Below are 12,276 nucleotides of genomic sequence, written 5' to 3'. Positions count from 1 at the left end.
GCAATGTCTTACATTCTGAAAATTGTAGAATGACTCCCTCCCTCCAATTGTGATTTTGAGTTGTAACCCACTCCCCAATCCAACTGTTTATCCCAGCAACATATTCAGTGGTACCTTGGGTTAAGAACTTAATCCGTTCTGGAGGTCTGTTCTTAACCTGAAACTGTTCTTAACCTGAAGCACCACTTTAGGTAATGGGGCCTCCCGCTGCTGCTGCACTGCCACCGCGCGATTTCTGTTCTCATCCTGAAGAAAAGTTCTTAACCTGACGTAATATTTCTGGGTTAGTGGAGTCTGTAACCCGAAGCGTATGTAACCCGAGGTACCACTGTACGGTGGTACCTCTGGATGCAAACGGGATGCGTTCCGGAGCCCTGTTCGCATCCTGAAGCGAACGCAACCTGCGCATGTGCGGGTTGCGATTTGCTGCTTTTGCACGTGACGTCATTTTGAGTGTCTGTAACGCGCTCCCTTACTTCCGGGTCGCCGCAGAACGTAATCTGAAAACGCTCCACCTGAAGCACATTTAACCCGCGGTATGACTGTACACGGCTGGTTCTCGGAGCTGAAATGTTTGCAGTTTTTAAGTGCGGTTTAATCTGGGGCTACATCACCTCCCCCAGTTCTGTTTCATTTCAATTTTCAGAGTGCAGAAGACCAACTCATTTGCGGCAGAGAGATCTCCCCCCCCCCCCAGTTGCTGTGTTGTTTCCATTACGGTGTTTTCTTGCAGAGCTTTTCCATTTCAGCCTTCCTTCTTTCAGAGACGGTAGTTAGTATTCAACAGAACACCTGCCTTGGGAAACATTTGGCAGCTTCCGTGCACTCGGCAGAGAAAATCAGAAAAGCAGGGTTGGAGAGGGAAACCGATTTCTTATTTGCAACCTAGAAACTGCCTGGGCTGGTAAAATCCAAAGCCCTTGGGAATAACAGTTGTAGGAAGAAATCAAGCTTAATAACATGGAAGTATGCCAGCTTTATTTGCGTTTAGAATAGTTCAGTCCCTTCCCCCTCCTATTCTGCAAATGGAGACACACAGTTCCTGCCTGTGCCTCCTCCCATGACACAGTTGTCTGTTTCCATTCCTGCTTTCTGAGGCTTCCAGCGCTGCCTCGCCTAACATGCATGTATTGCACACCGCCGGGAGTCTCGGCAGGGATATACGATGAGGGCTGCCACCCAGTGATCTCTGTATTTATGCATTTACTCTATTTATAAATAAGGCCACCCAGTAAAATTACATCTCCCAAGCAGTGCAGAGCAAAAACTCGGTTGAAGAATGTGGTATCATAAAGTTGTCAATAGCGCAAGTATTCACGTAGAGAGCTGTTCTCATGGATGTATCTCGGAGATATTTGAGCTGCTTGGGCTTTTAGCTACTGAGTTGCACATACCATTATTATTTTGGAATTGTGTAGAGCTGCCATACGCCCAGACATAGATGGGATTTGCCCGTCAAAAATGGCGTCCGGGTGGAGTTGGTGAAAATGGCTAAAATGCCTGGACATATGGCAGCCCATATCGGAAATGTTGGTGGTATTTTTGGCAATTCCCCCCCATAAACTTAATTTTTATTGGAGATTTTGCAAAGAAAAAAGCTCAACAACTTTGCCTCCCCCCCCAAAAAAAAAATCCTAGCAGTGTATCTATTATTAAGATGCCATGTGTTTAAGTGCCGTACAGTCACATGACCAGTCGTAAATTAAAGTGTCAGAAAGGGTGGTGACCAGCTCAGCCCAGCACTAAGCCCCACTTCCGACTGGAGTGGAGTTTGGAACTGGCATGTTTCATGCCGACTTAATTTAAGTTGGCGCAATGTACGTTGGCTTTGGATTGCTCCCTAAATATTGGCATTGTTGAGGGCGCGTGAAGGCAGCTGAAATAACATCGTAATGTAAATCAACAGGCAAATGCCTTTGCAAAGAATGCTGAAAAGAATAAGCGGAGGGAAGGAATTATTCATTGTTGGTTTTTGCGTCCCCCAAAATGTTGGCGGTGGGAAGTAATTTGTTTCTGGATCTGCCCTAACTCCTATTACAACTTCACAAGGAATTTGCACTCCAGAACTGTGCTTAATATTCCAGAGGCGTACTCCACAACAAGATAGTTGCACATAAAGCATATCTCTTTATAACTTTTAACGCTAACTGCACAGCCTTATGGGAGTCCACTGATTGAATATAGAGCAGTATCTTATTAACCTCTGGCTCAGATAAGCCATTTAAATAAATACCTTAATATAAAGTCATTAAAAAGATATTTTTAGCTCAGCAGCCTTTAGCCATTAAAGAAACTTGAATGCGGATTGTATTTACTGTGTTTTCCTTATTTCAAAGGGCACAAGAAAAGACAGGGCCAAATGGCAATGTATGCCTTTTCAATGGAAAATATGTTATTTGCGTGCTATAAGGAATTGCATTGTGTTCAGAATCACTGGTGGGCAGGTGCTGGGTGAAGCAATAATTGGGGAAAGCACAAGTGGCATCTAAAAATTTGGTACTGGAAGTTAGAAATGTCAAATGTTTCTTAAAGTTGGTGCAGGACCGACTTGAAATGTGTTGATTGTAAACAGTTAAAATTGTAAGTAGGATTGGAATAACACTTGTAGTTTAATGGTGAGTTTTGGATATAATGGAGATGTAAAAGATTTGTATCATCGTAAAAGATGCAGGAGGAAATGACTGAACAATAGGACCCACAAAGGGGAGGAGGGGAAGTCCAGGAGATTCTTTAGAATCTTGTTTTTATGATGTATGTTGGATATGTAAAAATTTAATTTTTGGTATGGTGTTGATGCTAGGGCTGGGCGATGTCACCTTTTCAACATCGCAGTGCATTGCGAGCCAAACACCATGGTTTGGCGATATACGGTCATACCTCGGGATGAATACGCCTCAGGTCTAGCATTTTTGGGTTGCGCTCTGCTCTGCGGCGACCCGGAAGTAACGGAACGCGTTACTTCTGGGTTTCGCCGCTCGCACAGACGCTCAAAATGACGTCACGCACATGCATGGAAGCGGCGAGACGCGCAGACATGTGTTACATTCGCTTCAGGATGCGAACGGGGCTCCGGAACGGATCTCGTTCGCATCCTGAGGTACCACTGTGCCACGATTTTGAAAAAAACAAGCTGCTTTGGCCTCTGCCCGCGAAGGACCTGGTGAAACTTGCCCCAGCTCTCACTTCAGGAACTGAGGCGGCTTCACCCAGGCGCTCACGGGCTGGGACAACGCAGCTTGTTAGCGCAGCTCAACTGGGGATTGGGAAGGTTCCCCCTCCCCAGCTGAGACAGCCCCAGCGCTCATGCCACTCACGGGCAAGCGGGCAGCGCATAGGGTGTCCTTTAACAGCTCACTGTGCAGAGCCTCAACCGCTCTTGCTCTCAGCACCGGACTGGGGGCTCCTTTAACTGAGGTAAGGGCAGCTGCACACTCCTCAGTCGAGCAGTTTATAGATGCAGAGGGAGGAACAAGCTGCATCGGCACCTGTTTCTCCCTCTGCATCGTATGAGAGCAGAGTACCATGGCGGTTTCACTTAGCAATGTATTGCTGGTGAAACTGCCGCTGCTTCTGAGTCCCTCCGCTAGCAGCGCCGCTGGAGGAAGGAACTTTAGCGGACGCTGCTAGCAGAGGGAGCAGTGGTGGTTTCACCAGCAATATACCAGTTAGTGAAGCCGACGTTGCAGTCTGCTCCTCATACCGGTCCCGGGTGATAAAGTCGTACATTGGTTGTCAAACGCGATCCGTTCCGGAAGTTGGTTCGACTTCTGAAAACGTTTGACAACCAGGGCACGGTTGGGTTCCAAAGAACCTTCACAAATCGGAACACTCACTTCTGGGTTTGTGGCTTTCGGAAGCCATAATGTTTGAGTCGCAAGGCGTTTGGGATCCGAGGTTTGACTGTATATCAATATATCACCCAGGCCTAGTTGATGCCTAGGAGTTGGATGTGTTTTTCATTCTGTGCTGTAGACACACAGTAGCACATGTATGCTTGGTGGTTGATTTCTTTTTCTTTTTCTAATTCTAATTCTAACACAGAAATCCATTTAAATTACTATTGGATTACTAATGCTAAACAATAGTGTGGAAGAACTTGGCTTATGACGTGTGTGTGAGAGAGAGACCAAATTAATCCTCCTGATGTATATTGTGCTCTAGGAGGCTTAGTTTGGTCAGAATCGAGTACACACTTCCAGAGTTAACACCAAATACAATACTTCTGGAAAATGAGGCACCATAGCTGCCAGAGGGCCATGAAAATGTCCTATCTGAAACCAGATGTGAAATATATAGGTGTTATTTTCATTTCTTCTACTTCACTGTCTTGAAAACTGTAAATCGTAAGCAGCTGATATTTTGGGACCCTTTTATTACTATGCTGGTGACGTCTTAGAATGGACTGCATTGCAAATAAACTACTTGTACGCAGTTTGCGTAAATTGGATAGCACCTTTTTAGTGGTACAGTCAAACCTCGGTTTCCGAACGCCTCCGTTTTGGAACGTTTTGGCTCCTGAACACTGGAAACCCAGAAGTAAATGTTCCGGTTTTAGAATGTTTTTTGGAACTTGAACAGTCTTCTGGAATGGATAACGTTTGAAAACCGAGGTTCCACTGTACCAATATGATAAATAAAGGTAAAGGGACTCCTGACCATTAGGTCTAGTCGCGGACGAATCTGGGGTTGCGGCGCTCATCTCGCTTTACTGGTCGAGGGAGCCGGCATACAGCTTCCAGATCATGTGGCCAGCATGACTAAGCCGCTTCTGGCAAACCAGAGCAGCACACGGAAACGCCGTTTACCTTCCCTCCGGAGCGGTACCTATTTCTCTACTTGCACTTTGACGTGCTTTCGAACTGCTAGGTTGGCAGGAGCAGGGACCGAGCAACGGGAGCTCACCTCGTCACGGGAATTTGAACCGCTGACCTTCTGATCGGCAAGCCCTAGGCTCTGTGGTTTAACCCACAGCGCCACCTGCGTCCCAATATAAATAATAAATACTTTTGCACAAAGCACCTTCTTTTGCATATCCTTTCCAGAGAGCCTGCACTCCCCCTTTACAGACAAGAGGCTAGTGTTTTAATAACCCGACATCTCATTCCCTTGCGCTTTTCCTTGGTCTCCAGAATTTTATTCTCTCGCAAAACATCAGTAGACTGCTACGAAAAAAGATTCCAATCCAGTTCTGAACTGGAAGGTGGTTCAGTTTTCCGTCTAGATAACATGGACACAGAATTATCCTATTTCACTTGTAATTCCCTTGTTTCTGAGGTTGGGGGTGGTGGGTAGAGCCTTGTCCAGTAGCCAGAATAATGCTTTGCTCCAGGCATATTTGAAAGGTAGACCTTATCTGCATTTTCACCTGTTACGCTAGACCTGCTTATTGTGCCCAGCATTGCAGGCCAGCCAGCAAGGATGTGGTTATCATTTTTAGCATTTGCTTTCCCTTAAACTAAGCTCTCCCCCCTCCCAGCTCTTGCAAAAATAAACAAGCAAAAACAAAACAAAACAAAAAACCACCCTGTCATTTTCTTTCTTTAGAAAATTCCAAACTGGCTGTGTCATATCACTTGCTTCCTCCGTTCAGATTGGGCCAGAGAGCGGGAGCTGGCTGCCTTAAATTAGGTCACAGAAGCTTAAGAGTATGATCAGAGCTGTATGTGAGCGCATGCGAACACACACACACACACACACACACACACACACATACACACACCTTGCAGCAAAATATATGCACTTCAGCAGCATGCGAAAATAAGTCCATTTGCTTGCTTTGCATAATTTCTTACATGCTTTCTGGGTTCAGGTTTTCAAGACATTGTGTGTATTTTCTGGCAAGGCACCCGGTGCAGAGTATATATATTGGGAATAAAGCAGGCTTGTAGGGGAAAGGGACTGCTGGGTCAGTGGAGTGCCTATAGGATTGCAGCTTTAGCTCACTGACCTTCCAAATAAGCACCCATAGGGCTGCACAGACAGTTTCACAGCTGAAGCTAAACAGGGATAAGAGAATGCCTGGGGTAAAACAACAGCAGCATGCTGCTGCTAGGAGTAAAAAAATAATGGGTTTTGGGGGGGGGGGGCGACAAACAAAAGTGGAAGCGAGAGAACTGGGCTGGCCAGAACAGAGATTTTTAAAAATGGCACCTTATTGATTTGAATATCAAACTATTAGAGCAAATGACGTTAACAAAGCGACTCATGCTTCGTTTGCCTGCCCAAAATGAGAATGAAGGTGAATCATGCCCAATTATAAAAGACCTTGGAGCGTGCATTCATTTTTATTTTTTTTACATTCCTTTGCCTTTGTGAGTGCCTAAATAACAATGGCTAACATTCACATGTGCATTACTTTCTGGAAGGTGTAATAATAATAATAATAATAATAATAATAATAATAATAATAATAATTTATTTATACCCCACCCCTCCGACTGGGTTTCCCCAGCCACTCTGGGTAGCTTCCAACAAAATATTAAAATAGAATAGTCCTTCAGATATTAAAAGCTTCCCTAAACAGGGCTGCCTTGAGATGTCTTCTGGTAGTTGTTTTTTCCTTTGACATTTGGTGGGAGGGTGTTTTGCAGGGCGGGCGCCACTACCGAGAAGGCCCTCTGCCTAGTTCCCTGTAACTTGGCTTCTCGCAGTGAGGGAACCGCCAGAAGGCCCTCAGCGCTAGACCTCAGTGTCTGGGCAGAACAATGGGGGTGGAGTCGTTCATTCAGGTATACTGGACCGAAGGCTTTCTGTTTACTGTGTTGTTGAAAAGGCATTGGCTAAGGCTGAGATAGGGAAACGATGGCCACCAGGAAGTTGATGGACAGCAAGTCCCATCATCCCTGACTATTGACCATGTTGGTGGGGGCTGATGGGTTTTGGAGTCCAGGCACATCTGGAGGGACATAGATTCCCCAAGATCCTAGAATGAGAAGCTAGAAGAAATGGTAATGACTGAGGCAGTCCAGCTCAACCAAGACTGAGCTACAGCTTTTGCTTTGTTGTTGTTGTTTAGTCGTTTAGTCGTGTCCGACTCTTCGTGACCCCATGGACCAGAGAACGCCAGGCACATCTGTCCTCCACTGCCTCCCGCAGTTTGGTCAAACTCATGCTGGTAACCTCGAAAACACTATCCAACCATCTCATCCTCTGCCGTCCCCTTCTCCTTGTGCCCTCCATCTTTCCCAACATCAGGGTCTTCTCCAGAGAGTCTTCTCTTCTCATGAGGTGGCCAAAGTACTGGAGCCTCAGCTTCACAATCTGTCCTTCCAGTGAGCACTCAGGGTTGATTTCCTTCAGTATGGAGAGGTTTGATCTTCTTGCAGTCCATGGGACTCTCAAGAGTCTCCTCCAGCACCATAATTCAAAAGCATCAATTCTTCAGCGACCAGCCTTCTTTATGGTCCAGCTCTCACTTCCATACATCACTACTGGGAAAATCATAGCTTTAACTATACGAACCTTTGTTGGCAAGGTGATGTCTCTACTTCTCAAGATGCTGTCTAGGCCTGTCATTGCCCTTCTCCCAAGAAGCAGGCGTCTTTTAATTTCGTGACTGCTGTCACCATCTGCAGTGATCATTGAGCCCAAGAAAGTAAAATCTCTCACTACCTCCATTTCTTCCCCTTCTATTTGCCAGGAGGTGATGGGACCAGTGGCCATGATCTTCGTTTTTTTGATGTTGAGCTTCAGACCATATTTTGCGCTCTCCTCTTTCACCCTCATTTTTGCTTTAGATTGTTCCTAATCTACAGAATTTGTGAAAACACTTCTTGGTTGAAAAGGCATTCCCGGACAGAGTTTTAAGTATCACGGTGGCTATAAATACCCTCTCCTTAGAAATCAAAAGTGCAAGCCTTCCGCTAGCAGCTTCTCTCAAAGCTTAGAAAAGCACCTCGCAAAGCTCATTTGTTCTACACCCACGAAATATTTGAAAGCCCGAATGCAACACTTCGGAGGAGTCGATCAATAACATCTAGCAGGAGGCAATATTTAAGAACTTAGGAGGAAGTGGGGGGGGGTTGATGTCAGTCCTAATTCAAATTGATACCTAATAAATACATCCCGATAAAAGATGTAATGCATTTAAAATGTATGAACCACCTATTCATTATACAAATTTGCTTCCTTAATGACTTTTAGATGGATGATTCCACCCAGCTTCATTTCTCCTTTGAGTTACGCTAGGGCAGTTTATTGAAACTTAAGGGGAGGCTCATTGGAAGTTATCCTTCTGCATAAACTTGGCGTAATTTATAATAATGCTTTGCGGATAAATCAGAAAAAGGCCTTGATCCTGTCACCGAATAAATTGCTGTTGAAATGTCCGTGGTGTGAGGGGAGCGTGCATGGGAAATTTGGCCATGGGCTGTAGCTGAAGAGGTAGATGAGTGCCAGATTACCCATTTCCAGCTGGCTTTGCCTCACCTTTCTAGCAGTCCCTGATTCCCCACCCTCCAAAAAGTCTCTCATTTTTTTTTTGGGGGGGGGGGGATTATTAATTAATTAAATCTGTATACTGCCCTTCATCCAAAGATCTCAGGGCAGTTCACAGCAGAAAAATACGAAATGAGAATACGAAATGCATACCTTGGGTTACAAATGCTTCAGGTTGCGTTTTTTTCGGGTTACGGACCGCCGAAACCCAAAAGTACTGGAACGGGTTACTTCTTGGTTTTGGTGGTTGTGCATGCACAGAAGCGCTAAATCGCACTTTGCGCATGCGCAGAAGCGCCGAATCACAACCCGTGTGTGCACAGACGCGCCGCTGCAGGTTACGAACGCTGCGGGTTGCGAACATGCATCCCGCACGGATCACGTTCGCAACCCGAGCGTCCACTGTAATAAAAACATAACAATAACACACACACCCTCCCACAAGCACGTCAAAAAGCCAGTGTTAATCAGCTGAATGCCACGTTGAAGAGAAACGTTTTTGCCTGCCACCTAAAGATACGTAATGAAGGCACCAGGAAAGCCTCCCTGGGGAGAGCGTTCCACAAACGGGGAGCCACTGCGGAAAAGGCCCGTTCTTTTGCTGCCACCCTCCAGACCTCTCGAGGAGGAGACACACGAAGAAGGGCCTCAGATGATGATCGCAGGGTCCAGGTTGGTTCATATGATCAGAGGCGGTCCTTGGGGTATTGCAGTCCCGGGGCATTTAAGGCTTTATAGGTCAAAACCAGAACTTTGAATTGGAACTGAAAGCTAATTGGCAGCCAGCGGGCAAGGATTGTTGTCGCCTGCTCATTGAACAGGGTGGTCGCTGAATTCTGTACCACCTGCAGTTTCTGAATCATCTTCAAAGGCAGCACCATATATAATGCATTGCAGAAATCTAACCTAAAGGCAAAGCAATTTGGAAGAGGTCAGGCAGGCACACGGAAGAATTTATTTTTGAACCCAGAAGACCAGCACCTGTCTCAGTTTTCCTTCCTTCCTTCCTTCCTTCCTTCCTTCCTTCCTTCCTTCCTTCCTTCCTTCCTTCTTTATTGCAAAGGGATAAAATAAGCCTAAAGGCGCAGCTTGCATCACTTAGAAAGCTTCAGCATGCATTTTGAACTTGGGCCTCCCACAATTAAATCTGAATACTCCTCCCCTTGAGAAAACATGCACACACTGAGTAACATACTACACAATGTCATAATGACATCTGTACTTGCAGCTTTAAAATAGACCCTATTTCCCATGGCAATGGGGGGAAGATTCTCCACCACTAACCCCTTGCACGTTTTTTGCTCTGAGCGGATCATTTTTTTGAAAGGAAAAAAGCTGACGACTCTCACAAAATCCAGCTCTGCCATGTGTTGCAAAAGACTTCCCGGCCATACCTTTCTCATCCTTAAGATGTGAAGAAGGTCATTGTCAACACTTAATGCAGTTCACAGTCGCTGTGATGCATTATGTCAGCATTTTGGGGGGTTACATTCCTCTGTTGGGTATTAGATATTTATAATTTGGCCATAAAAGCTACGCAGGACTTGAAACTTGGCACCAGGGATGGAAATCTGAAGTAACTGTTTATCATTCTGGAGCAATTTGGCTCGCCCGGCCAGAGCTGCTGCTGCTGTGTGGCCCTCGCCCATTGACAGCCAGGATGGGCGTATAAGCGATAGACTTGGATCATTCCCCACTCAGCCACATGATGCTTAATGGATGATTTACTGGTCAATCACTATCTCCCAGCCTAAATTCCACCCCTACCCCAGGTTGTTTTGTTGTTTAGTTGTTTAGTCGTGTCCGACTCTTCGTGACCCCATGGACCAGAGCACACCAGGCACTTCTGTCCTCCACTGCCTCCCGCAGTTTGGTCAAACTCATGCTGGTAGCTTCAAGAACATCATCCAACCATCTCTTCCTTTGTCGTCCCCTTCTCCTTGTGCCCTCCATCTTTCCCAACACCAGGGTCTTTTCCAGGGAGTCTTCTCTTCTCATGAGCTGGCCAAAGTATTAGAGCCTCAGCTTCACGATCTGTCCTTCCAGTGAGCACTCAGGGCTGATTTCCTTAAGAATGGCTTGGCATCTCATTTTTGACTACATCCAACTTACCCAGGTTCATGGTTCTTTACAGCATTGGACTTTCCTTTCACTTCCATGCATATCTGCAACTGAGCGTCCTTTCGGCTTTGGCCCAGCCGCTTCATCAGCTCTGGATCTACTTGTACTTGTCCTCCGCTCTTCCCCAGTAGCATATTGGACACCTTCCGACCTGAGGGGCTCATCTTCCAGCGTCATAACTTTTCTATGCCTGTTGTCTTTGTCCATGGAGTTTTCTTGGCAGGGATACTGGAGTGGCCTGCCGGTTCCTCCTCCAGTGGATCACGTTTGGTCAAAACTCTCCACTATGACCTGTTCATCTTGGGTGCCCTGCTCGGCATAGTTCATAGCTTCTCTGAGTTATTCAAGCCCCTTCGCCACGGCAAGGCAGTGATCCATGAAGGGGCCCCAGGTTGTTAAGAAGGGAAAATCAGGGAAGGAAATGTGTAGAAACATTCTTCATGTTTGGGTTGCTCCTCGCTGTAATTCCAAGGCAACGCTGTATTGTATTGAATATAAGAAGTGCAGTCGGCCAGTCTTCATACAGCAACTGGTCCCAAAACTTGAGCATCACCCAGCCAAGCCCAAGCTTCCCTTTCCGCCAGGGGTCATGTATCTGTGGCCCTTCAGATGATACCGTATTCCAATAATCCCCAACCCCTTGTCTGTGGGCTGATGGGAGTTGGAGTTATTGAACATCTGGAGGGCCACATGTTCAGCCTGACGTCAACAGAACCTGAGTTGTACCAATGAAATCTTGAAGGGTGTGGGGAAGAGAGGAGCATTTCCAGCCAAAGTTAGGCCCCCCAGCCATTAAGTACAAGCAGATGGTAAAATCGGTGCCCCGTTAATTAGGAGAAGAGGGGTTCTTTGCTGTAGCTCAGCCTCCACCAACATGGCTTCCTGCAGATGTTTTGGATGACAGTTCCCATCAGCATGTCTGGTTGAGGCTAATGGAGGGTAAACAAAGGCTGGAGAGGCCTGAGAAGGGTGCATTTTCCAAACAAATAATCTTCTCTTTCCCCATCATCCAAACCACAGCTCACTTCACTTCTGCACCTCTGGGAAATTCACTGTCTAATAAGCTATGACCTGCAACTTCCTGAGAACATTGTCAAAATTATATCGTGTTACTTTTGCTTTCCTTTCTAAGAGATGGGCTGTATCACGATGGCTTTTAATGGAACGGGAGTTGTAATAATTTGCCACAGATGCTTTTCAGCTTGTGCGGGTCAAGTTTTAGGGTTGTTAATGCAGGCCCAGAATGAATTAAGGGCCAAACCCCCCAAAGGGGGAAAATATCTACTGAATGTGCTTAGAAACCTCTCTGCAGGCAAGAACCATGGCTTATCGGGCTAACCAACTATGGGAGGAACTCGTTTTCAGACCTTAACACACAAAGATCTGTTCCAACTGCACTGGATGCCAATTCATTTCCGGGCCCAATTCGAAGTACTGGTTTGGACCTATAAAGCCTTAAACAGCCCAGGACCGCAACAGGGGAGATTTATGTTTTGTTCTGATTTTTATTACGTAGTTTGTGGTTTTTTTATATTTTAATTTTATGTTGTGAACCGCCCTGAGATCGATGGATGTAGGGCACTACACAAATTCAATAGGTACTAGTAGTACAGTGGTACCTCGTGTTAAGAACTTAATCCGTTCTGGAGGTCCATTCTTAACCTGAAACTGTTCTTAACCTGAGGTACCACTTTAGCTAATGGGGCCTCCTGCTTCTGC

The 12,276-nt window shown here is 46.0% G+C and overlaps 1 protein-coding gene and 1 long non-coding RNA gene across 6 annotated transcripts in view; one reads left to right on the top strand and one right to left on the bottom strand.

The window, feature by feature from the left end:
• TBL1XR1 (TBL1X/Y related 1) overlaps nt 1-12,276 on the top strand; it is a 178,862-nt gene that overhangs the window by 121,511 nt on the left and 45,075 nt on the right. The gene's annotated exons all lie outside the window — the stretch shown is intronic.
• Nucleotides 1-12,276, bottom strand: part of LOC310845141 — a 35,906-nt gene that overhangs the window by 1,006 nt on the left and 22,624 nt on the right. The gene's annotated exons all lie outside the window — the stretch shown is intronic.

This window comes from Podarcis gaigeae, assembly GCF_964106915.1.
Source record: "Podarcis gaigeae genome assembly, chromosome: 5".
NCBI classification, from domain to species: domain Eukaryota; kingdom Metazoa; phylum Chordata; class Lepidosauria; order Squamata; family Lacertidae; genus Podarcis; species Podarcis gaigeae.
The sequence above is the reverse complement of the archived record's forward strand: the minus strand, read 5'-3'. Positions and strand labels throughout refer to the sequence as shown.